This window comes from Jaculus jaculus, chromosome 1, assembly GCF_020740685.1.
Source record: "Jaculus jaculus isolate mJacJac1 chromosome 1, mJacJac1.mat.Y.cur, whole genome shotgun sequence".
Classification (NCBI taxonomy): Eukaryota; Metazoa; Chordata; class Mammalia; order Rodentia; family Dipodidae; genus Jaculus; species Jaculus jaculus.
Window position 1 is genome coordinate 327,412,560 of NC_059102.1, and position 25,631 is coordinate 327,438,190.

The window sequence follows — 25,631 nt, forward strand, 5'->3', positions numbered from 1 at the left end:
CTGGCTTACATGGGACCTGGAGAATTGAACCTGGATCCTTAGGCTGTGCAGGCAAACACCTTAACTGCTAAGCCATCCCTCCATGCCTGATTTCTCCTTTTTGTGTTTGTTTGTTTTGTTTTGTTAGGTAGGGTCTTCCCCTAGCTCAGGCTGATCTGAAATCCACTACATAGTCTCAAGGTGCTTTGAACTCACAGCGATCCTCCCTCTGCTCTCCTGCTGCTGGGATTAAAGGCATGCACCACTGTGCCCAGCTGATTTCTCCTTTGAACTATTAAAACACACGCCTACTGCCTCATATAATTATGATAAATCCCATGTATTAGGGTCAGCACGTAGATTATTAGCTCAGCACGTAGAAGCACTTGGTCTGAGGTCTGAGATAGGCTTGAATTTGATCCCCAGCTCCCATGTGAAAATCTCTGGGACTCACTGGTCAGCCAGTCTGACCAAGAAACTGCAGCTCTGGGGTTCAGCTAGAGACTTTGTTCTAAGAAATATAGGATACTAGATGGTCTCATGAGCAGGCACCTGAACACTCCTGTAGATATGAGTTACATACATACATACACTACACCAAAATTACAATCTTTTAAAATGTGTTCATACTATATGAGTCATGGTTTTACTTTTGAAAAAAATCCTGACTAATATTAGTCCTCCGACATTGTCTGTCTGTGACAGTATCCACCGTTGTCCGTGGTTACCTCTGCCTCACTTCACCAAACTCCACTCAGGGCTCTTCCCTTCCCACAAGTCACCGAGTTTTGCTTGCCCCAAGTCTGAGTAAGCATGAATGACGCGGACAGTGCCCAGCCCACCGTGCCCAGCTCCTCCTGGGAACCAGCTGAGCGCCGCCAGACCTGATGCCTGCCTGGCCCCAGTGGTCATTTCTCAGTGTTTGTTCAGTTTCCCATCTAAAGACCCTGCTTATCTCTGCTTGCCCCTCTTCTTCCAGGAAAGAAGAACCCCCTTTTTCTGTTTGATTTTGAGATGTCTGCAGATTCCTGAGATAGGACCAATCTTCCTATTATAAATAATCTTTCTTTTTCTTTTCTTTTTTCTTATTTCTTGATTTATTATTTTTAATTTTTTTTGTTTATTTTTACTTATTTATTTGAGAGTGACAGATAGACAGAGAGAGAAAGAGGGAGAGAGAGAGAGAGAGAGGGATGGAGAGAGCGACCCCAGGGTCTCCAGCCACTGCAAACAAACTCCAGATGCCTGCGCCACCTTGTGCATCTGGCTTATGTGGGTCCTGGGGAATTGAGCCTCAAACTGGGGTCCTTGGGCTTCACAGGCAAGCACGAAACTACTAAACCATCTCTCCAGCCCTCAATTTATTTATTTGGGTGGGGTAGGATATGGGTGCACCAGGGCCTCTAGCCACTGCAAACAAACTCTATAAACATGTGGCACCTTGGGCATCTGGCTTATTTGGGTCCTGGGGAATCAAACCTGGGTCATTTGGCTTTGCAGGCAAGTGCCTTAACTGCTAAGCCATCCCTCCAGCCCTCTTTTTCTCTTTGTGTGTGTTCTGTGTATGGCATACCTGTGTGTGTGTGTGTATATACACATATGCACACGAGTGTGCTTGTGGAGGATGTCATGTCTTCCTCTATCACTTTTCCACGTTACTTCCTTGAGACAGAGTTTCTCACTGAAACTAGAGCACTTTTTTTTTTTTTTTTTCCAAGTAGGGTGTCATTCTAGTCCAGGTTGACCTGGAATTCACTATGTAGTCTCAGAGTGGCCTTGAACTCATGGTGATCCTCCTACCTCTGCCTCCCCAGTGCTGGGATTAAAGGCATGTGCCACCACCCCTGACCTTTTTTTTTTTAATTTAAATTTTGGTTAGACTAGCTGGCCAGGGAGCCCCAGAGATCCTCTGGTCCTTAGCCTCCTCAGTACTAGGGTTACAGGCACGCTCAGCCATGCCCGGCTTTTCACATGTGGCTGGGGATCAATTTGAGGTCCTCATGTACGTACAGAAAATGCTTTTACCTTTTGAGCTGTCTCCTCAGCCCCCTTCAATACTCTTTCTTTCAAATGAAGTTCTTTCCTTATCTAAATCTGAATTTTTTTTTAATTTATGAGAGAGAGAGATTGAGAGAGAGAGAGAAAGAGGGGGGGGGGAGGAAGGGAGGGAGAGAGAATGGGCACACCAGGGCCTCCAGCCACTGCAAACGTACTCCAGATGCATGCACCACCATATGCACCTGGCTTATGTGGATTCCGGAGAATCGATCCTGGATCCCTAGGTTTTGCAGGCAAGTGCCTTAACCACTAAGTCATCCCTCTAGATCTGAATTTGTTTTTGACATCTCCCATCTTCAGTTTGCAGCTGCAGGCCGGCTTCCTGTGCTGCCCACCGCCAGGCTGTGTTTTCTGTATCCTTTGATGAGATGAGGATAGCACAGATCTTTCTAGCTCACAAATGTCTGGTAGAATGGTTTATGAAGCATCACAATTGAAACCTGAATAGAAACAATCCTTTCCTGGAAGCTGTGAATTTGTTCCATTGCCTGATTTCCACTGGCTCCACCCTGATTTCTTGTGGGCTCTGAGCTCTTGAAGGAAAGTTTGTCTACTCGCCCAGTGTAGCAGAGCTGACATCTCTCATGCATCTGTCTCTTTGAGGACAGCTCAACAATGGAAGAAATGTGTCCTCCCTGGCAGCTAGAAGTTGGGTCCCCTCCCAAATCGCTTCAGCAACAAATGCTTGGGTAAACTACACCCATCATTTCAGTCAAGACAGAAGTCCTGGGGCAGTAGAGCCTCCTGACTCACCAAGAGCTTCCTTTTCCCATCCAGCCAACACCTTTTGTGGTGCAGCTAAGGCCACAGACCCGGCCAGCTTGTGGTGCGACCATGTGCATGACGCTGTGGCGCTCCAAAGACCTAAGGCTGAACTAAGCCACTGCGAGTGATTTGCAAACACGCACAGTAACCAGTGACCTCACTAGATGGACAAGGGCCAGCTTTTAACCCGAGTTAACGCTACTCTTCCTGCTTCCCGGAGCTTTTATCTCACTGGAGCCAGCAGAGTCTCCTCGTTCTCTGGCTACATGATCCCTGATAGGTAGACACATGAAGCCAGATACAGCCACACTCCCTCTGTGGTGACCACCATGGGAAACTCTTCCTGGATGAGTCATCCAGCCCTGAGGGACAGTGGATGAGTCAGAAGCAGCGGGGAGTATCCCAAACACACACACACAGAGAGAGAGAGAGAGAGAGAGAAAGAGAGAGAGAGAGAGAGAGGGAGAGAGGGAGAGGACGTCTTCCGGTTGAATTCACAGGTGGCCATAGGAGAACTTGTTTCCTTGTTTGGGGCCAAGAACATGTCCCCTGAAGTGAAGCAGAACCAGCCTGGCTCTGAAACCCTAGACCACAGTTGGCAGAACATCTCCTTTCCTGGCTTTGGAGGGCAAAGGGGCCAGTGGGTAGCAGCTAAGGGAAGCCCCATGCTTTCTTCCCTTCCCTGCGTCAGGTCTGGGATACGAGTTCAAAAGAGATCAGAAAGAATAAGAATTCCGCAGTGTTATGGGAAACAGCGTGCAGCTGAGAATGTAGTTCTGCTTATTGTATGTGGTGGGTATAACCAAAAATAACAATAACAACATCAACAAAGTAAACCAGTTTTGTTTACCATATGAAATGTCCTCCGGTCCCCAGGCTTGATCTCCAACTAGTGGCACGATTTTAGAAGGTGGTGGAAACTTTAGGAGGGGCAACCCCGATGGAAGACGTAGGTCACTGGGGGCTGAAAGTGATACCCAGTCCCTGGTCTCTTCCTGTCTGTCTGTCTGTCTGCTTCCTGCCCATGAAGACGTGAACTGCCTTCTCCTCCCAATGGTCCCTCTGCCCACTGCTCAGCTTCGCCCCAGGGCCATTATATAATCATGGGGCCAGCCAACCCCAAGACCTCTGAATTCCTGAGCAAAAATAAGTCATTCCTGCTTTACGTTGTTCTCGCGGGTGCTTTCGTGGCAGCTATGGAACGCTAAGTAACACAAAGGACACTTATTTTTCTCTGGAGTGATGACAGGATTTCTTCCTTCCTTATGACTGTGCTGGGTGGTATTGGCCTCTTAGACAACACTAAGGGACCAGGGGTGTTCTGGACGGTTGCCAAGAGCGGAAGAGGCGACTGGATGGTTTCTTCCTGGTGCTGCCCAAGGAGGGAGGTGCTGGGACAGAGGGGTGAATCCCTGAAAGAAGGCTTCAAAAGGCCCAGGCAGCGAGCCACGGTTGCCACATTGTGTGCGTCAGGTGCTTTTTCTTCCTGGGAAGGGCTTTCGTAGCGCAGGGCTTTCCCTTGCAGTAATGGCTAAGAACAAGCCATCTTTTGTATTGGGGTTCTCGGCTCATGTCCTCATGGGACATGCGCCCTACTTTGTACAGCTCTCGAGTCTGTGCCGAGCATCGTTTGTGGGACCTGAGGCGCTATCATTTTCACCGTGATCATCACCATCGTCGACGTCATCAGCAATGTCACCTTCCCTTTAGCGCATGTGAGCTTCTGCCAATGCTCTATTTTCACGGTCCCGGGTGGAGGGAAGAGAGAGAAGTATACTGCTTCCATCAGCACTGTTCCCAAGGCCCCCCAAGCAAGTGCTTTAAGCCAGAATAAGGTACTTTCTAAGCAAAAAGAGATGCAAATCCCAAGGCCATCCCATTTACCTCGCACATTTTCCTCATGTCCAAGTCTCTCCCATGTAGAAACACTAGAACTGCCTAGGAGTTGACGTGGTAAGGGGCCAACATGGCACTAAACCCGCACAGCTCCTGAGCGGGCAGCGCCCATACCCAGCGTGTCATTCCCCTCAGCACCCCAGCCAGGCGACAGCAGTTTCCCAGTGCGAGTCTGCCTAGGGGTATTAGTCCCTTTTTCTGTTTTTGTCACTACCTGACAAAAGCAGCTCGGGGAGGTGGGCTTGTTTCGTCGCATAGTTTGAGAGCATCTAATCTGCCACGCTGCTTGCACTGTGGTCCAGTCAGGAAGCAAAAAGATCCGTGCTATTGTGGATCCTTTTCCCAACCCCCCAAATTTTTTTTTCAAAATTTTTTTGTTCATTTTTTATTTATTTATTTGAGAGAGACAGACAGAGTGAGAAAGGCAGGTAGAGAGAGAAAGAGAGAGAGAATGGGCGTGCCAGGGCTTCCAGCCACTGCAAACGAACTCCAGATGTGTGCGCCCCCTTGTGCAGCTGGCTACTGTGGGTCCTGGGGAATTGAGCCTTGAACTGGGGTCCTTAGGCTTCACAGGCAAGCACTTAACCACTAAGCCATCTCTCTAGCTCCCCGTCCCTGCTTTTTTTTGAGGTTGGGTCTCACTCTAGCCCAGGCTGACCTAGAATTCACTATGTAGTCTCAGGGTGGCCTTGAACTCACAGTGATCCTCTGCCTCTGCCCCGAGTGCTGGGATTAAAGGTGTGTGCCACCACGCCCAGCCCCCCTTAAATTTTTTTTTTTGAGACAGAGAGAGAGAGAATTGGCATGCCAGAGCCTCAGCCACTGCAATCAAACTCCAGATGATTTCACCACCTAGTGGGCATCTGCGACCTTGCGCTTGCCTCACTTCGGTGAGTTTGGCTTAAGTGGGATCTGGAGAGTTGAATATGGGTCCTTAGGCTTCACAGGCAGATGCCTTAACTGCTAATCCATCTCTCCAGACCCCAGACCCCCCTTTTTTTGAAAAAAATATTGTTATCTCTGTATTTTCAAGGAGAGAGAGAGGGAAATAGAGAAAAACAAGAGAATGGGCATGCCAGGGCCTCTAGCCATTGCAAAAGAAGACACATGTGCCACTTTGTACATCTGGCTTTACATGGGTACTGGGGAATTGAACTTGGGTCATTTGGCTTTGCAGGCAAGTGCCTTAGCCCCTGAACCATTTCTCCAGCCCCTTTCCTCCTTTTTATTCATCCCAGATCCCAGCCCTTGGCATTCATGGTGAGTCTTCCTCCTCAGTTAAGGCCCTGTGGAAGCATGCTCACAGACATGCCCAGAGGTATGTCTCCCAGGTAATTCCAAAGGCAGTCATATTGATGGTAAAGTTTAACCACCACACTGGGTTTGTTCAGTCAGGATTTGGTGGTGAGGGATGGGCATGGTTTGAGGAATGTGGCCTTTTTGTTTTGTTCCTTCACCCAATCTCATTCTTTTCCCAGACTGTGGGTGAATAAGCTCATCGCCAGAATGTGAGAGTTAACACCTGCAGTCAAATGCTGTACCACTGAGATATACCCCAGCCATCTTGAAAACACGGTATAGCCACTGTAGTGCCCGATCCTGACCCCTTGGAGGGCACGCTGACATTGGCCCTGAGGCTGGTAATCTGTACTGTGTCAGCCGTTAGTAGCTTGGTGGATAGGCTTGAGGGAGGATATGGGAGTTTCAGATAAGGGACTGAGGGGACAGTGAAGGGACAGTAAGGGGACGGGGGCAGCCAACCACCAAACATGACTTTTTTTTTTATTTTTACAGAGACCCTGGTGCACCCATTCTTCCATTCTCTCCCTCAAATATATATTTTTTTAAAATCACACATTTAGGGCTGGAGAGATAGCTTAGTAGTGGTTAAAGTGCTTGCCTGCAAAGTCAAAGGACCCAGGTTTGATTCCCCAGGACCCACATAAGCCAGATGCACAACAGGGTGCATGCATCTGCAGTTTATTCGCAGTGGCTAGAGGCCCTGGCATGCTCATTCTCTCTCTCACTCACTCACTCCCTCTCAAATAAATAAAGAAAAATAATTTTTTTAAATCATACATTTAATCCCAGATCGCTGTGAGTTTGAGACCACCATGAGACTACATGGTGAATTCCAGGTCAGCCTAGACTAGAGAGAAAGCCTACCTTGAAAAAAAAAATTATATATATATTCATATCCACACACATCACAGTCCGTCTATCAATATCTATAAAACTTAGGTTGTTTTTAACAGTAACCTGTTAGTCAGCTTTCTCTACCTGTGACAGAACACCTAAGAAAATCAACTTAAGAGGAGGAAGTTTATTTTGGCTCATGGTTTCATCTGTGATCACAAGGTCCTGCTGCTCTGGGCTACTGTTGGCACATTACATCACAGCGGGGGTATGTGACCGAGTTGGCTGTTTACCTCCATGGCCTCCAGGAAGCGAAGAGAGTGTCAGGAAGAAGTCAGGGTCCCATTAACCCCTTCAAAGGGCTGGATCCCAGTGATCACACTTCCTTCTACCAGGACCCACATCCTGAAGGCTCCACCTTCTCCAAGTGGTGCCCCAGGCTGGCACAAAGCCTTTACTTTTAGGACTTTGTGGGTCAGTTAAGATCCTCTGCCCACCCCTGCTCTCTGCTGCCCTTGTTTTATGATGGTTGAGACGTGTTCTGTGCTTTCCCCTCTGTTCAGTCTTGTCTCTACCTGAGCTCAGGTGCCATTCCCCGTTGTCGACTTGTGCCAGTGATGTAGCCTTATTGCTGTGGGCCCACCTATTTCAGGACTTGGATTCTAGGTAAGTTTCTGGTTGTCTGTCCCTCAGCAGTGGTCTCTTTGCCCTTCTACCCATGTGTCAAAGTGACCCTGACACAGTCAATATTAAGAATTTGATCTGGGGCTAGAGAGATGGCTTAGAGGTTAAGGCACTTGTCTGTGAAGCCCAAGGACTCATGTTCAACTCTCCAGGACCCGCATAAGCCAGACACACAAAGTGAGGCAAGCACACAAGGTCACACATAACGCAAGGTAGCACATGCATTTAGAGTTCTCTTGTAGTGGCTGGAGTTCCTTGCATGCCAATTCTTTCTCTCTCTCTCATAAAAAAATTGCAAAAAAAAAAAAAGGATTTGATCTACTGCAGATCCAAGATACTGTCTTCTCCTTTCTAGACTTTAATGTCTCTGGGAAATAGAGATAAACAACAACCATCAGGCTGATAAGGTACTCTGTAATTCTTAGCTACAGAAGATGTATAAATATAGCTTAGTTGTTGATACAATTCAAGGGAGAGCTGGGGTTTTCCCTCTGTAATGAGACCCTGGCTACACCATAATTACCCACGATGCTTTACAATTTGAGATCCCTATAACAAAATCCAGGGTTGGGTGAAACTTTACAAGTCTTCTATTTCAGTGTTTAGCAACTTGACTCTGCAAAACAACCTAAGTTTTATAGATATTGATAGATGGACTGTGGTGTGTGTGGATATGAATATATATATAATTTTTTTTTCCAAGGTAGGGTTTCTCTCTAGTCTAGGCTGACCTGGAATTCACTATGTAGTCTCATGGTGGTCTCAAACTCACGGTGATCTGGGATTAAATGTATGATTTAAAAAAAATTTATTTTTCTTTATTTATTTGAGAGAGAGAGAGTGAGAGGGAGTGAGTGAGTGAGAGAGAGAATGAGCATGCCAGGGCCTCTAGCCACTGCGAATAAACTGCAGATGCATGCACCCCGTTGTGCATCTGGTTTATGTGGGTCCTGGGGAATCAAACTTGGATCCTTTGGCTTTGCAGGCAAACACTTTAACCACTACTAAGCTATCTTTCCAGCCCTAAATGTGTGATTTAAAAAAAAAAATATTTGAGAGAGAGAATGGAAGAATGGGTGCACCAGGGCCTCTGGCCATTGCAAACGAACTCCAGACACATGTGCCACCTTGTGCATCTGGCTTTATGTAGGTACTGGGGAATCGAACCTGGGTTCTTAGGCTTTTTCCGGCAAGCACCTTAACCACTGGGCCATCTCTCCAGCTCCTGAATGTATGAGTTTTAATGATCAATTGAACTTGGAGAATGCTTTACATTACATTCTCTCTTTTTTTTTATATTTTATTTATTTATTTGAGAGCGACAGAGACAGAGAGAAAGCTAGATAGAGGGAGAGAGAGAGAGAATGGGCGCGCCAGGGCTTCCAGCCTCTGCAAACGAACTCCAGACGCGTGCGCCCCTTGTGCATCTGGCTAACGTGGGACCTGGGGAACCGAGCCTCGAACCGGAGTCCTTAGGCTTCACAGGCAAGCGCTTAACCGCTAAGCCATCTCTCCAGCCCTACATTCTCTTTTGATGAATCATAATGTATGTTTCTCATATTAAAGGCTGTGACAAGTCCTGTAGTCAAAAAATTCTGTTTAACCAAGTGTGCTTCTTTGTGTCCTGCAGAAAGCAAATGCCCAAAAACCAAGTTAGAGATATAAGAGAACTGAGTGTAGAGGCTTACGCCTGTAATCCTAGCACTTGGGAGGCTGCAGCAGGGGGATGTACATGAGTTTGAGGTCTGCCTGGGCTACATAATAATAGACAGTTACTTTGTATTAAAAAACAAAGTAATGGGCCTGGAGAGATGGCTTAGTGGTTAAGCACTTGCCTGTGAAGCCTAAGGACCCCGGTTCGAGGCTCGGTTCCCCAGGACCCACGTTAGCCAGATGCACAAGGGGGCGCACGCGTCTGGAGCTCGTTTGCAGAGGCTGGAGGCCCTGGTGCACCCATTCTCTCTCTCTCTCTCTCTCTATCTGCCTCTTTCTCTCTCAGTCTGTCACTCTCAAATAGATAAATTAAAATAAACAAATTGGAATAAACAAACAAAAAAATTAAAAAAAACACAAGTAACAAAAAAAGGTACAAGGGATTTTGACAGCGACCACCGTGAAAACATAGGGAACAAACATAGACACAGGACCTTCGTAACAGGAGGAAAAGGTGACACTAACATAGAAGAAGAACGAGTTGGAATGGGCAGGGGCTTCGAGGGAGGGTGGATTTGAGTGTGGGAGACTGGGAGGGAAGGGAGCCATCATGGTTTATTGTCTATTCTTATGCAAACAAGTTTTAAAACCGAACATATAGAAAGCCTTCAGATTACAATGTAGACCAGGGAGATATCTTGCCATTTTGGCCACATTTATAGATGGGGAAACTGAGGAACGGACAGGTTCGTTAAGCTAAAGGCCTGTGCAGCCAGGGAATAGGAAAGCTGGAATCTGAACACAAGGATACAGTTGGGGGCATCTCCCTGGACGTGAGCAGGTGTGTTTGCCGAGTGCACGGGCAGGTGTGGCCATCCGTATACACAGGGCTAGAGTCACTGATGACGTCCCCGAGGTCGGGTCCTGTGACCAGCTGATGCTGTCTCCTCCTCACAAACCTTTCTTCTCTCTCTTGGCTTTTCTCCTACTACCTTGGCTATGGTTTCTCAAGCTCCTTTGCTGACTCCTTTCCCTCTGCCTGTGTCTTTGTGTAGGTGATCTTGCCTTTGCTGCCTGGAAACCTGCCTGGTTTGACATGTTTGCTTCGAACTTGCCATCCCAAGGGCCCCTTGTGACTGCATCCAGGGCTTGGGGTAAAGTAATCAGGTGCTTTCCGTGGCTGAGATTTCTTTCCTCACGGCCCTTCCCCTCTCCTCCCATCCCTTCCTCTCGTCTCCAGTCCCCTTTTTTCTCTGTGTGGCTTGAAATACTGGAAGGCCTCCCTTGCTTACCTCTCTTGAGAACATGCAGGTGAGCTTACCCAGCCTGTCTGAGACAGGATCGGAACCCATACTCCTCCTCAGCCCAGAGAGAGGTGCTGACCATGACAGCTGAAGACAGATGTGAGAAACCCTGCCTGGGGCCAAAAAAGGAACATTCTGAGAGGGGCTGAGTCACACTCAGCTATGTAGCCACACAGCTTCTGACTCAGAGCCGAATTTCTTCCACATTCAACAGCTAGCGTGAGACCCCAAGGGCAGACAGAGGTGGAAGCGGAGGACGGACCCTTCTGCTCATCTGATGTGATCCCTGAGGTGGTGAAGCCCAGGCCAGAGGCGGGAGGGCTGACATCCAGGCAAGGACCTAGCAGCTGTAAGGAGAGCTGGTCCCAGCTGGGGCTTCTAGACCACCAAGAGTCTCCTGCCCATCTTGCCGTTGCTCCCTGGGCTGTGCCCAATCTGCCCGGATGCAGGGTGTGTGTGAGGCCGAGTCACTCTGCCCTGACCTGGTTCTGCTGGGGAGGCCTCGGCTTAGAGACTGGCTGAAAATGCAAGTCATGTCAGGATGTAGTGCTCTTTAGTGTATATCCCGAGACACTCACTTGACTATCATCAGAAAGCACAATGGTGACTGGTTAGAGCTGTCCCCTTAGTAGGTTTGAAATAATATCTCTTAGAACACTTGTCTGTCCCCTGAGGCCACAAATATCTGCCCAATTGCCCTCTAGCCAATTGGTCCCTGGAATGGGGAGACTGTGTCGTGCCTCTTTTTCCCTTTCCTTTCTGGTCTATTTAATGTGTCCATTTACTTATTTTTATTTTTATTTCTTTGGTTTTTCGAGGTAAGGTCTCACTCTGGTCCAGGCTGACCTGGAATTCACTATGGAGTCTCAGGGTGGCCTCATGGCGATCCTCCTACCTCTGCCTCCCAAATGCTGGGATTAAAAGTGTGAACCACCACACCTGGCTTTAATGTGTCCAATTATTGATTAGATTGCTTGTTTTGTCATTTTAATTGCTGATGCTTTTTGTAGATTCTGAATGTTAATTTTCTGTCAGATGTATAGCTGGAAAATATTTTCCTCTATTCTGTGAGCTTTCTTCACTCAAGTTAATTATTTTCTCTGCTATATAGAAACGTATACTTGATGCATTTTCATTTGTCATCTTGCTATTGTTTCCTGAGCTACTGGAGTCCTTTTCAACAAGAATGCCCTCACTTTTTAAGCAACTTCTGTCAGTAATTTCAGAGTTTCAGGTTCTACATCAAAGTCTTTGATCCATTTTGAATTTATTCTTGTGCAGAGTGAGAGATATGAGGATCTAGTTTCATTCTTCTATATGTGGATATCTAGTTTTCCCAGTATCACATGTTGAAGGGACTGTCTTTTCTCCAACATATGTTTTTCATACCTTTGTCAAAGATTAGGTAGAGGTAGCTGTGTGGATTATTCTAGGGTCCTCTGCTCTATTCTGCAGGTCTGTTTTGGGCCAGTACCATTTTGTTTTGGTTACTGTAACTCTGTAACATAATTTGAGATCAGGTATTGCAATAACCCTAACACTGCTTTTTTATTTTGATTTTTTTGAAGTAGGGGTTCACTCTAGCCCAGGCTAACCTGGAATTCAATATGTGTCTCAGGGTGGCCTTGAACTCATGGCAATCCTGTTGCTCTGCCTCCCAAGTGTTGGGATTAAAGGAGTGTGCCACCATGTCCAGTACATTGCTCTTTTTGCATAGGAGTGCTTCCATATGAGTTTTAGGAGTTTTTCTAGTTAAGTGAGAATGCCATTGAAATTTTTTGGGGATTAAACTACATCTGTAGGTTGTTTTTGACAATGTAGTCATTTTCACAGTATTGATTCTTTCAATCCATGAGCATGAGCGATCTTTCCATCTTCTGATTCTTCAAATTTGTTCTTCAATGGCTTGAAATTTTTTAAAAATTTGTTTTAATCTTATTTATTTGAGAGAGAAAGATGGAGGGATGGCATGAGGGAGGGGGGAGAGAGAGAGAGAGAAAAGCCAGGGCCCCTTGCCACTTCAAATGAACTCCAGACACATGCACCACTTTGTGCATCTGGCTTACTTGGGCACTAGGGAACCAAACCTTTGCAGGCAAGTGCCTTAACTGCTAAGCCATCTCTCCAGCCCTTAATTTTTTTTTTTTTTTTTTTTTTTTGAGGTAGGGTCTCACTCTAGCTCAGGCTGACCTGGAGCAGCCCTTGAAATTTTCATTGTAAATTTGTTCAGCTTCTTGGTTGTGTTTGTTCCCAGGTATTTTCTTTGAAGCTATTGTGAGTGGGATTTTTTTTTTTTTTCTTGATTTCTTTCTTGGCAAGGAAAGCTACTGGGGTTTGTGGATATTAGTATCCTTCTACTATACAGAACATGTCCATCAGATCTAAGAGCTTTCTGCTGGAGTGTTACAGCCTTTTAAGTATGTTGTCTGTAAGTATGGATAATGTGACTTTTTCCTTTCCTATTGGTATCCCTTTTGTTTCTTTTGTCTTATTGCTCTAACTAAAACTTCAAGTGCTACAAGAGCAGAGAATAGTCACCCTTGCCTCATTCCTGATTTCAGAAGAAATACTTGCAATTTCCCCCATTAATATGGTATTGGAAATAGATTTGTCATAATCGTCTTTATTATGTTGAGGTACGCTCCTTATACTCTTCAGAGCTTTTTTCATAAAGGGATGTGGAGATAGTTACTCTTCATTGTCAACTTGATGGGATTTAGAATCACCATGGAAACACATCCCTGGGTATGTCTACGAGGGTGCTGTTGAAAAGTTAAGTGAGCAGATCAAGATCCATCGTGAATATGAGCTGAGGTCCCAGGCTGAATGAAAAGGAGAAGGCGTGCTGAGAGCCAGCATTCATCTCTGTTTCTTGACTGTGGAAACAATGTGACCAGCTGTCTCACACTACTGCTGCCTTGCCTTTTTGCCATGATGGACAGTACCCTCGAACTGTGAGACAAGCGCTTCCTTTCTTAAGTTGCCTTTGTCGGGATTTTATCTCAGCATGGCAAAAATAGCCAATCCAGATGCTGTACTTTACCTAAGTGCTTTTCTGCATATATTGGGAAGATCATGCGTTTCATATCCTCAAGTTAGTTATGTGCTTTCTTATACTTATCGATGCGCACATGTTGAACCATCTTTGCATCTTTAAAATGAAATCAACTTGGTCATGGTGTATGATCTCTTAAATATGCTACTAAATTAATTTAGCAAGTATTTTTTTTTCATTTGGATATAATGCTCTCTAGATATTTGTTAAATCCATTTGATCTCTAGTATAGATTAGCTCTTTTCTTTGTTGAATTTTAGTCTGGATAATTTATCTAAAGATAATAGGATATTGAAATCAGCCCACTATTATTCTGTCAGGACTTATTTGACTTTTTATGCCCACAGTGTATATTTTATGAATTGAGAGCCCTAACATTGGGTGCATATATGTTTATAATTGTATGTCTTCTTGATGAATTGTTTCTTTAATTAGTTTGCCATGGCCTTTTTTTTTTTAATCTTTTCTGACTAATTTTGGTTTAAAGTTCACTTTATCAGATGTCAGAATAGTTATGTCAGATTGCTTTCAGTTTCTATTGGTTCAATTAATCAAATTCAGTCATTCTATTTTCAGTCAGGGGATATATTTGACCGAAAGGTGTGTTTCTTGGTGATAAACAATAGAGTTTTGTTTTGTTTTATTTATTTATTTGAGAGTGACAGAGAAAGAGGTAGAGAGAGAGAGAGAGAGAGAGAGAGAGAGAGAGAGAGAGAGAGAATGGGTGTGCCAGGGCCTCCAGCCACTGCAAATGAACTCCAGATGTGAGTGCCCCCTTGTGCATCTGGCATGTGGGTCCTGGGGAATCGAGCCTCGAACTGGGGTCCTTAGGCTTCACAGGCAAGTGCTTAACCGCTAAGCCATCTCTCCAGCCCAAGTTTTGTTTTTGAAATCTAACTGGCTGTGTCTAGGGAGAGCTAGGAAGGCTCTCTCACTCTTCTACTTCCAGCCACTGCAAGCGAACTCCAGACGCATGCGCCACCTTGTGCATTGGCTTATGTGGCTACTGGGGAATCAAACCTGGGTCCTTAGGCTTTTCAGGCAAGTGCCTTAATTGCTAAGCCATCTCTTCAGCCTCCCCCAAGATTTTTAAAAAGAAAAGCAAAGTAAGAAAAAGTCAAAATTCTACACAAAGTACAACAGAAAAAATGTGGGGTGGAGGGGTAGATCCAGAGGGAGGTCAGAAGAGAAAAGAAAAACAGAAGATTGCCCAGTAATAATTAAAAAAAAAATGCATGAAGACATTAGATAAATGCATGAAGGGAATAAAAAATAAAAACATAAAAAAGATCTAAAAAAGAAAAATTAAAAGGGCTGGAAGGATGGCTTAGCAGTTAAGGCGCTTGCCTGTGAAGCCTAAGGATCCATGTTTGTTACCTTGTTTTTTCTGATCTTTTTGCGATTTTTTTTTTTCTTTTTCTCAGTGCTGAGGACCAAGCCCAGGGCATCACTCTTGCTAGGCAAGCGCTCATCCACTGGGCTAAATTCCCAACCCCAGGATTCATGTTTGACTTTCCAGTTGCCATGTAAACCAAACACACAGGGAGATGTGAGCATGCGAAGTCCCACATGCTCACAAGGCGGCGCAGGCTGCTGGAGATCAGTTTCAGTGGCCGAAGGCCCTGGTGTGCCAATTCTCTCTCTGTCTCTCTGATCAACAAAAATAATAAAAAAGAAAAGACAAAAATGGAAAAGCTTCTTCAAAGCACAATATAGTAAAAAATACTGTTAAAAGTTTAGTACAAAAACAAACAAACAAAAAGATCGAAAAACACCCAAACCATGATGAGGCAGCTTCTTTCTGGGGCCTTGAATCTTGGAGACTGCCAAATACCTTTGTATGTGTGTCTAGGTGGGGTGGGCAGGAGATGCCTGGCGCACTGGTGGCGCTCAGCAGATACCGGACAATGCCCAGTGCTTGCCAGAGCTCTTCACACGAAGCTCTTCTGCTGGCCCCACTTAGCTTTGCAGTCTTTGGGCTAGGAAGGTTCCCTCACCCTTCCAAAACTTCCCAGGTTGCACCTCTCTGCGGTTTAGCTAGTGTGTCCCTGGGGGTGTCTCCTAAATGCATTGGGGCTGCGAGAAAGAACTCCAGCATTGGGACCTGTCACTGAACTTTGAAAACCTGCTAAGCCTTAATCGCCCCGTTGAAGATGTCGGGGTGTCCGTCTGTGGCTTCAGGCCCTCAGACTACACAGCGGCTCCTCAGCCTCACCCAGCAGTAATCTCAGGTTCAGGGCTATCAAACTCCATTGTCATTCTCACTCGACGAGGTCTGCTCCCAGAGCCAGGGCAGGACTCTCTCTCCCTCTCCATGTCACCGCTCCCCCACCCCTGCACTGGTCAAGTCTCCGGCTGCTCCCACATTGTAGCTTGGTCTGACCTTCCCGTTCTTCTCCACTGCCTCCAGGGCAATGTCTCTTAGCCTGGGTCTGCATGCGGGCTCTTGCCCTGGGCATCCTTACTTGTCCTTGGGGCCCAGGGGTAGCTCAGTCTTAAACCATGGATTCTCCTGAGCCTGGGCAACTCTTCCTGGTTTCTGACGCATCCCACCAGAGAAGCCGTGGTCTCGGCGATGCTCATAGCTGGGTTGGAGGCTCATGAGAGCTGCGCTCCTGTCCTCGAGTCTCTCTGGGCCAAGCTCACTGGCCTGAAGTTGTGGAGGGAGCATCTGCTTCCTCTCCCCCCACTGAGGAGCTGCGCTCAGCTTGCCTTCCTTCTTTTGGGTGATTTTCTTTCTTTTTTCTCTCCACTTTGCAGCCGTCCTGTTACACTCCTTTTGTGGATTTCCAAAGCTCTTCTTCTTTTTCTTTCTTTGGAGTAGAATCTGTTTTGCCTTATCCTAACATGTCTCCTTCACCAGGTCACATGAATGGCATAGTGTACCATTTTATCTGGAAGTCCCTCTTGTAATGTTTTTTTTTTTAATATTTTATTTTTATTTATTTGACAGGGAGAAAGAGAAAGAGAGAGGGAGAGAGAGAGAAAGAGAAAGAGAGAAAACCGGGTATACCAAGGCCTCCAGCCACTGCAAACAAATTCCAGACACATGTGCCACCATGTGCATCTGGCTTACATGGGACCTGGAGGATCAAACCTGGGTCCTTTGGCTTTGCAGGTAAATACCTTAACCGCTAAGCCATCCCTCCAGCCTCCCCCCTTTGTTTTGAGCCAGCATCTCACTCTAACCCAGGCTGGCCTAGAACTCACTCTGTAGCCCAGGCTAGCCTTATACTTCAGCCTCCTGCATGCTGGTATTAAAGGTGTCCACTACCACTGTGGTGGTTTGATTCAGGTGTCCCCCATAAACTTAGGTGTTCTGAATGCTAGGTTCCCAGCTGATGGATATTTGGGAATTAATGCCTCCTGGAGGGAGTGTATTGTTGGGGGCGGGCTTAAGGGCTTTATAGCCAGTTTCCCCATGCCAGTGTTTGGCACACCCTCCTGTTGCTGTGTTCCACCTTAAGTTGGCCAGGGGGTGATGTCCACCCTCTGTTCATGCCATCGTTTTTCCCTGCCATCGTGGAGCTTCCCCTCGAGCCTGTAAGCCAAATAAACCTCTTTTTCCCAGAAGCTGCTCTTGGTTGGGTGATTTCTAACAGCAATGCGAACCAGACTGCAACAGTAAAGTGGTACCGAGGAGTGGGATTGCTGCTAGACACCTGACTGTGTGGCTTTGGCCTTTTGAAGCTGATTTTCAAGAGGAATGTGGAAGGAGTTGAAACCTTGGCCTAAGTGATGCCTTGCAGTGCTGTAAGTACAGCTTGGTGGTCTATCCTGGTCAGAGCTGAAAGACCTGAAGGCAGTAAGAACTATGGACTGTGAGGTTTGGCTTATGAGGGTGAGAAAGAGCTGTGCCTGGACTGGGCTAGCAGTTTGTGTGAGAAGCTTGCTCTTGTGCCCATGTCCTGAGAAGTTGTGCAGGGTTGCTTAGCGTAGAAATGAACTGGTGTGTGCAGAGGGATATGGCACAGAAAGGAAAATCTTTGGGTGAACTGTTGCCCGTTCAGCTGCAACTGAGAGATTACAACCTTTGAGACTGGGCTAGCTGACCTGCGCTAGGGCAACAGAAGAATGTCAACTCTTTTGAAGGGGTCTGAGTGCTCAAGGAGTGTCCTGTTCTTCAAAGTCTGCTTTATTCCCCCCTGGATTAACAAATTGGCACCCTACCTGATATTGTGGAGTATAAGAAATGCTGGAAAGAGGGTCATTGAGTTTGCAACACGGTCTTGTGTTTTGGAAATGGCCATGGGCAGTGTGAAGCGGGTTTGCTGGTTGCCTGCATAGAGACCCCATGGGGCCATGAGGATGAACCGTGGCTTGCAGTGGAGACCCAGTGGAGATGCCGGGACCATGAGATGGCTGCCGAGGAGCTGCCAGCCCCGATGAAGTTTCCCAGGACTGTGAGTAGCCTAGCTGGAGGGGCGGAATTGGAATGCCAGAGACTTGTTGCTGGTTAGAATTATCGGACTTGAAGACTTGTCACTGGCTAGAGTTGCTGGACTTGAAGCTACAGAGTTTGATGTTTTCCCTGGTTGTTTTAAATCTTGTATTGGTTGAATGTTCCTTTGCTATGCCCAATGCCATCTATTGCAGTGTGAATATTTATTCTGTGCCATTCTGGGTTTTTTGAGGTTATATTTTGGTATTATGTCTCAGTTAAAAGATCTTGAACTATGGGGATGTATGAACATCATTGAGATTGATAAAAACTATGGGGACTTTTAAAGTCAGACTGAATGCATTGTATTTTACATCATGTATGGATATCAGTTTATGGGGGCCAGGGGCGGAATGTGGTGGTTTGATTCAGGTGTCCCCTATAAACTTAGGTGTTCTGAATGCTAGGTTCCCAGCTGATGGATATTTGGGAATTAATGCCTCCTGGAGGGAGTGTATTGTTGGGGGCGGGCTTAAGGGCTTTATAGCCAGTTTCCCCATGCCAGTGTTTGGCACACCCTCCTGTTGCTGTGTTCCACCTTAAGTTGGCCAGGGGGTGATGTCCACCCTCTGTTCATGCCATCGTTTTTCCCTGCCATCGTGGAGCTTCCCCTCGAGCCTGTAAGCCAAATAAACCTCTTTTTCCCAGAAGCTGCTCTTGGTTGGGTGATTTCTAACAGCAATGCGAACCAGACTGCAACAACCACACACGGCCCTCTTTCTAATTTTTTTTAATTTTTATTTATTTATTTATTTGAGAGCGACAGACACAGAGAGAAAGACAGATAGAGGGAGAGAGAGAGAATGGGCGTGCCAGGGCTTCCAGCCTCTGCAAACGAACTCCAGACGCGTGCGCCCCCTTGTGCATCTGGCTAACGTGGGACCTGGGGAACCGAGCCTCGAACCGGGGTCCTTAGGCTTCACAGGCAAGCGCTTAACTGCTAAGCCATCTCTCCAGCCCTCTAATTTTTTTTTTAATGTAGACATTCGTAGCTATAAACTTTGATATTTGCTCTATCTCAAAGGTTCTGATACACTGCATTTTCATATCCATTCGCTCCTAGGAACTTTTTAATGACCCCACTGATTTCTTCAGTGGCTCACTGAGCATTCAAAAGCATGCCTTTCAGCCTTTACACCGTTGCATAGCTTCTGTGGTTTCTCTTCCTTTGGTTTGTAGTTTGATTCCATGAGGTGCCCTTCTCGTTGACCACTGTCTCCCTTGCAGAGTGCCCGGCATCCAGTAGGTACTCTGCAAAGGTTTAATGAATGGAAGATAGAAGCATGACACTTTCCTAAGGCAAAGCTTGTTGACATCTCTGATGCCAACAGCATTGATGTCAGGTGGGAGGAATGCTGCTGACCCCCACGTCCTGCTAAAGGGTCACTATTGAGAGTAACGGAGCCCAGAGTTGCTTAGCCATCGACTGTTCCAGCCCTTCCTTGTGTTTAAAGTGGGGTGGGATGCGCCACACCTCTTTACCAGATAGCCACCGGGGATCCCCTAGGGTGGAGCACTTGTGTCTACAGAAGAGAGGTAAAAAGGGTCCTGGACAAAGGCCCTACAAACTGTGTCCTGTTCCTGCTCCCTGGGGCTGGCGTGGGCTGTCCCTTAGGTAGGGGATCTTGTTTGCTGGAATGGAGCTTTGAGGAAAGGAGCTCAGGGCATCATTCAGGAGTGTCATAGCCACCTCCGCATTGCTGGGACAAGACACCTGACCCAAAGCAGCCGATGGAAGGAAAGGGTTATTTACTTATTTTTATTTTTATTTTTTTTGAGGTAGGGTCTCGCTCTAGCTCAGGCTGACCTGGAATTCACTATGTAGCCTCAGGGTGGCCTCGAACTTGTGGCGATCCTCCTACCTCTGCCTCCTGAGTGCTGGGGTAAAGGCATGCATCACCATGCCTGGCTATTTATTGTCTTTAATTTTTTTTAAAATTTTTACTTACAGTCTCAAGGGGAGGCTTCATGATGGCAGGGGACAGCATGGCATGAGCAGAGGCTGGACGTCACCTCTGCCACAGCAGGTGGAAACGGCAGCAGGAGAGTGAGCCGATCTCTAGCAAGGGGAAGTTGTCTATGACACCCCTAAGCATGCCCCCAACGACACACCTGCAGCAAGGCCCCACCTCCCAAATTGCCATCAGTGGGGTTCCATGCATTCAGAACACACAAATTTATGGGGGAATCTTATTCACCCCAGCACAGGGAGTCTGCTTGGGAGCGGCCTGGCCACCAACACATGGCTCAGCTTCTCCATCCCGTTGCCTTAAGAGCATCTGGAGCTAACCGAAAACTCTTGGACACCATGGAAACCCTGGCACCACTCCTGAGACTCCTGTGTGTAGGATGGGACAGTGGAGGGCGGAGAGTCGTAGTGGTAATGTGGTAGTTTCAAAGAAAAACCAAAACTCAATGACACTTGTTGATGCATGACCAGGAAGACTATTCTGGAGCATTGTGATGGGGTCAAGGGCCACAACAATGGGATTTTTTGTAGCGAGTAGATCAGCTCCTGAGTATAACATGGCCATGGAGGATGTCATAGCCAAGCAGAGATGGGAAATTATTAACTGGGACCCAGTAGGGATAAAGTGGATGCTGGATAAACCCATGGTATTACTTACGTATTCTTTGCTATGAGCAAATACCCTGCAAAAGCACCAGGAGAGATGGCTTAGCGGTTAAGGTGCTTGCCTGTGAAGCCCAAGGGCCCACGTTGGATTCCCCAGGCCCCATGCCACAAGGTGGCACATGCGTCTGGAGTTTATTTGCAATAGCTAGAGGCCCTGGCATGCCCATTCTCATACTCTCTCTCTGCTTCTTTTTTTTTTTTTCTCTCTCTCTCAAATAAACAAGATAGAAACAAAAAATAGAAAAAAAAAAAAAGCACTTTATGGGAGGATGGATTTACTTGGGGTCATAGGTTGAGAGGGCCAGTCTGGAAAGGCAAGGCCGAGGCAGGAAGTTGTGGCTAGAACTCCTCACACCCCGGCAGAGCAGGAAGCGGAGAGCAGGAAACGATGGTACTCAGCTGGCTTTCTCCTTTCCCCTGTTATCTGATTCTTTTTTTTTTTTTTTTTTTAATTTGAGAGCAGCAGACAAAGAGAGGAAGAGGCAGATAGAGAGAGCATGGGTGTGCCAGGGCCTCCAGCCACTGCAAACGAACTCCAGATGCATGTGCCACCTTGTGCATCTGGCTTACTGGGTCCTGGGGAATTGAGCCTGAATAGAGGTCCTTAGACTTCACAGGCAAGCGCTTAACCAGCCCCTCTTTCCCCCTTTTTCATCAGTCTGGGACCCCAGCCCAGTAATGGTGTCACCTACATTCCCTTGCCTTGCCATGCCTTTCTTTTTTTTTTTGAGGTAGGGTCTCACCCCAGCCCAGGCTCACCTGGAACTCACTTTGTTGTCTGAGGCTGGCCTCAAATGGACTCACAGTGATCCTCCTACCTCTGCCTCCTGAGTGCTGGGATTACTGCCGACTTGGTTTCTTGAAATAAGTAACACTGTGGCTTCTCCTAGATGCTTATAAGGCACACAGCAAGCACTCTCATCTCTATTTAAAAAAAAAAAAAAAAAACTTATTAGAGAGAATGAGAATGGACACGCCAGGGCCTCCAGCCACTGCAAACAAACTCCAGAAGCATGCGCCCCCTTGTGCATCTGGCTTGTGTGGGTTCTGGGGAATCGAACCTGGGTCCTTTGGCTTTGCAGGCAAACGCCTTAAACACTAAGTTATCCTTCCAGCCCTCATCTCTATTTTTGTTTTGTTTTGTTTTTGCACCCTCCTCTGTGATCCAGGATTGACAGCTCTCACTGGAGGGAGGAGAGGGACGGAGACGTGAACCGTCTCCACCTTTTTGTGAGCTGGAATGGTTTCTTTGTGTACCGAGAGTTGTGAAGGTCACTTGATGCCCTGAACGAAAATAAGCCTGTAACAAAAAAAAATTGAAAGGCAGAGTGAGCAATGGGTGACGTCACGCCAGCGGGATGCTGAGGGCAAAATGGCGGCTGCAAAGGCTCTTTGATGCTTCGTTAGCGCCACCATGTGGCAAAATGTTATTTTAAGAAAAAAATCTTGTAGCCATAGAAAAGGAAATCTCTGTTCCAAAAGGAATTTAATACTTTCAGCATAAACAATTAAAATAGCGAAATACATTGCTATCTCAGGCTCCAGATCTCAAAGCCATATAGAGCCTGATATCGACTATTTCACCTATATCTTAATCATCCATCTATATCTAATCCATCTCCATCACTATATCATGTCTGTATCTGCATCATGTATAATTATCCCTCTCTCTCTATTTCTAACTGTAAGTCAAAAATGCCTATCGATTATCTGTGTATCATCTATCCATATAGTTTTTCCCTGTCTATTATCCATCACTGTGACCATATATACACCATGTAGAATGAGCCAGGTCTAGTTCTTGGCACTGTGAATTTCATCACGAACATCACACAGTAGTAGTCTCCTATAGGATATAGACAGGTAATTACAGTTTGTCGTGGTAGGTATTATGGTAGGAAATTACTTCTTTGGGATCCTCATGTTTTAAGTGAGAAAAAGTCAAGCTAAGAGGATAAGGCCTGGGGAGCTGTCCGTGGACCATCGCAGTTCCAAAAGGTTCAACTTCCTTTTGCAACCATAAGCAAACCATATTGTCCTGTATGGTCTTCAAATCTAGCCATTTTGCAAACACCAAATTTCTTGATTTTCCTCATTCCTCTAATGAGCCAAGTATGCTTAGCCCTCATTTCAGAAGGCACTAAGCTAAATCAAGCACTAATGATAATAAAGAATAACATAAGGGGTGACGAGGTGTGTCCAGAGAGGTTACTGCCTCACCAGACCATGAGGAGGAAGAAGAGAGGTAAGATGGCCATTGTCCTCTTGATCTTTCCATAAATCTTGCCCTGACCGGTTAACTCTGGTATCAACTTTCCTATTTAACTTTATTTTATTTTTATTTTTTTAAAATATTTTTTGTTCATTTTTTATTTATTTATTTGAGAGTGACAGGCACAGGAAGAAAGACATATAGAGGGAGAGAGAGAGAATGGGTGCGCCAGGGCTTCCAGCTACTGCAAACGAACTCCAGACGCGTGCGCCCCCTTGTGCATCTGGCTAACGTGGGACCTGGGGAACCAAGCCTCGAACCGGGGTCCTTAGGCTTAACAGGCAAGCGCTTAACCGCTAAGCCATCTCTCCAGCCCCTATTTAACTTTAATATCAAACCTTTGGCTGTGGCAAACAGGATAGCTGTAGCTCAAAACATTAAAAACAGGGCTGGAGAGATGGGTCAGTCAGTAAAGTGCTTGCGATCGACGCAGAAGGACTTGAGGTGGAACCCAAGGAAAACCTTCATATAAAAGTCAATAATTGGGCTGGAGAGATGGCTTAGCGGTTAAACACTTGCCTGTGAAACCTGAGGACCGCGGTTCAAGGCTCGATTCTCCAGGACCCACGTTAGCCAGATGCACAAGGGGGCGCATGTGTCTGGAGTTCGGTTTGCAGTGGCTGAAGGCCCTGGCGCGCCCATTCTCTCTCTCTCTCTATCTGCCTCTTTCAGTCTCTGTTGCTCTCAAATAAGTAAAAATAAACAAAAAAAAAAAAATTAAAAAAAGTCAATCATGGTGGTATATGTGTGAAATCCCAGCGCTGGGGAGACAGACACAAGAGGCTTCTTCTGCCAGACAGACTAGCTTACTTGGTGAATTCCAAGCAAACGAGAGACCCTGTCTCATAGAGGTCGACGACAGTCCTAAGACACGGTATCCAGGGTGGTCCTGGGGTCCACACAAGCGCAGATGGGCAGGTGCTGTCATAACACACCCACACAAATGCATATAGAGTTGCCCACGACACAGCTTACTGTGGGCACGTAGCCAAAAGACTGAAAAGTAGGGTCTAAATGAAACACGTGTACCTCCTTGTTCACAGTAGCCCAAAGGTGGAAGGAACCCAAGTGGGCAACAATAGGTGGGTAATAACTATGGATGTGGCGCATACGGAGAATGGAATACAGCCGTGTGAGGTCATGAACTTCTGACACAGGCTGCAGCTTGGAGAAATTCTTGGGACATTATGCTGAAATAAACCAGTCAGAAACAGGGTAGATACTGCATGATTGCACTTACATAACACACCTAGAGCAGACAGTTTCCTAGAGACAGAAAGTAAATTGGCTGATTCCAGGGATTGGGAGAATAAGGACTTTTGAAAAATGGGTATGAGGTATTATGTCAGGGTACATTGTGTGTGTGTGTGTATGTATGTATATATATATGGAGAGAGAGAGAGGTTAATTAATAGTTTTATAAAAATAAAAATGAATACACAGTTTCAGATTTGTAAGATGAGAAAAGCTTTGGAGATATGTCACCCAACAACGTGAACAGTTTAACACCGCTGAGCTGCATATTTAAAAGCAGTCAGCAGAGCAAAACTTTTGTTGTCTTAGTTAAAAATTAAACTTCTAGCTGGCATGGTGGCACGTGCCTGTAACCTCAGCACTTGCGAGGTAGACGCAGGAGAATCAGGAGTTCAAGGTTATCCTTGCCTATATATCAAGTTTGAGGGCAGCCTGGGACATAAGAAACCCCGCCTCAAACACACACACACACACACACACTTCTATCACGGTGCCACTTCTCTCCCTTTCCCCCGGCAGCGCTGGGCATAGAACATAGGGCCTTGCCCACGCTGAACACGTGCTCTATCACTGAGCCACACCTCTGGCATCTCCAGCCCCTCTCCCTCTATTAACTGGTTAGTTTAACACGGCTAAAGATGGGTCCAGGAAAAACATGCCTGGATGAAACCAGGTGGATGGTTGGCTTCCTTCCCCCCATCCCTCTCTCATTCTCGCTCTCTCTCTCTTCCTCTAATGCAACCCTTTGCTTTTATTTTTATCTCAACTGGGGGAAGCTTGAGGCTGTGACGGGCTGATTAACAGCTCCCCTAGGATAACCATGGCCTAATGCTCAGAATCTGGCACACATGACATAATAAAAGGGACTTTGGGCTGGAGAGATGGCTTAGCGGTTAAGCGCTTGCCTGTGAAGCCTAAGGACTCCGGTTCGAGGCTCGATTCTCCAGGACCCACGTTAGCCAGATGCACAAGGGGGCGCACGCATCTGGAGTTCGTTTGCAGTGGCTGGAGGCCCTGGCGTGCCCATTCTCTCTCTCTCTTTCTCTGTCTGTTGCTCTGAAATAAATAAACAAAAAATTTAAAAAAAAAAAAGGGACTTTGCAGATGGGATCAAGGTCCTGAAATAGAGATGCTTCTTGACGATGGGGGTGGACCCACTGTCCCTGAAAGGGTCCTTGTAGAGGAGGCAGGAGGGCCCGAGGAGTAGGAAGTGACATCACAATGAAAGTGAGAGTATTGGATGATGTGAGCATGGGACTGGTCTCGAAGCACTGAAAACCACCGGCATGAATTTTCTTCTCCCCCCCAGAGGAACCAGCCTGCTGACACCTGCTCCAGCTCAGTGAGGTTGATTTGGAACTTCTGACCTCCAGAAGTACAAGGTCGTACATTTGTGTGGCGTTGAGCCATTGCATTTGTGGTCATTTGTTTACGGCAGCCTTAAGAAGCTTATACAGTGGGCGAGGGTACCATATTCTACAGAGACCAGAAGGCTGAAT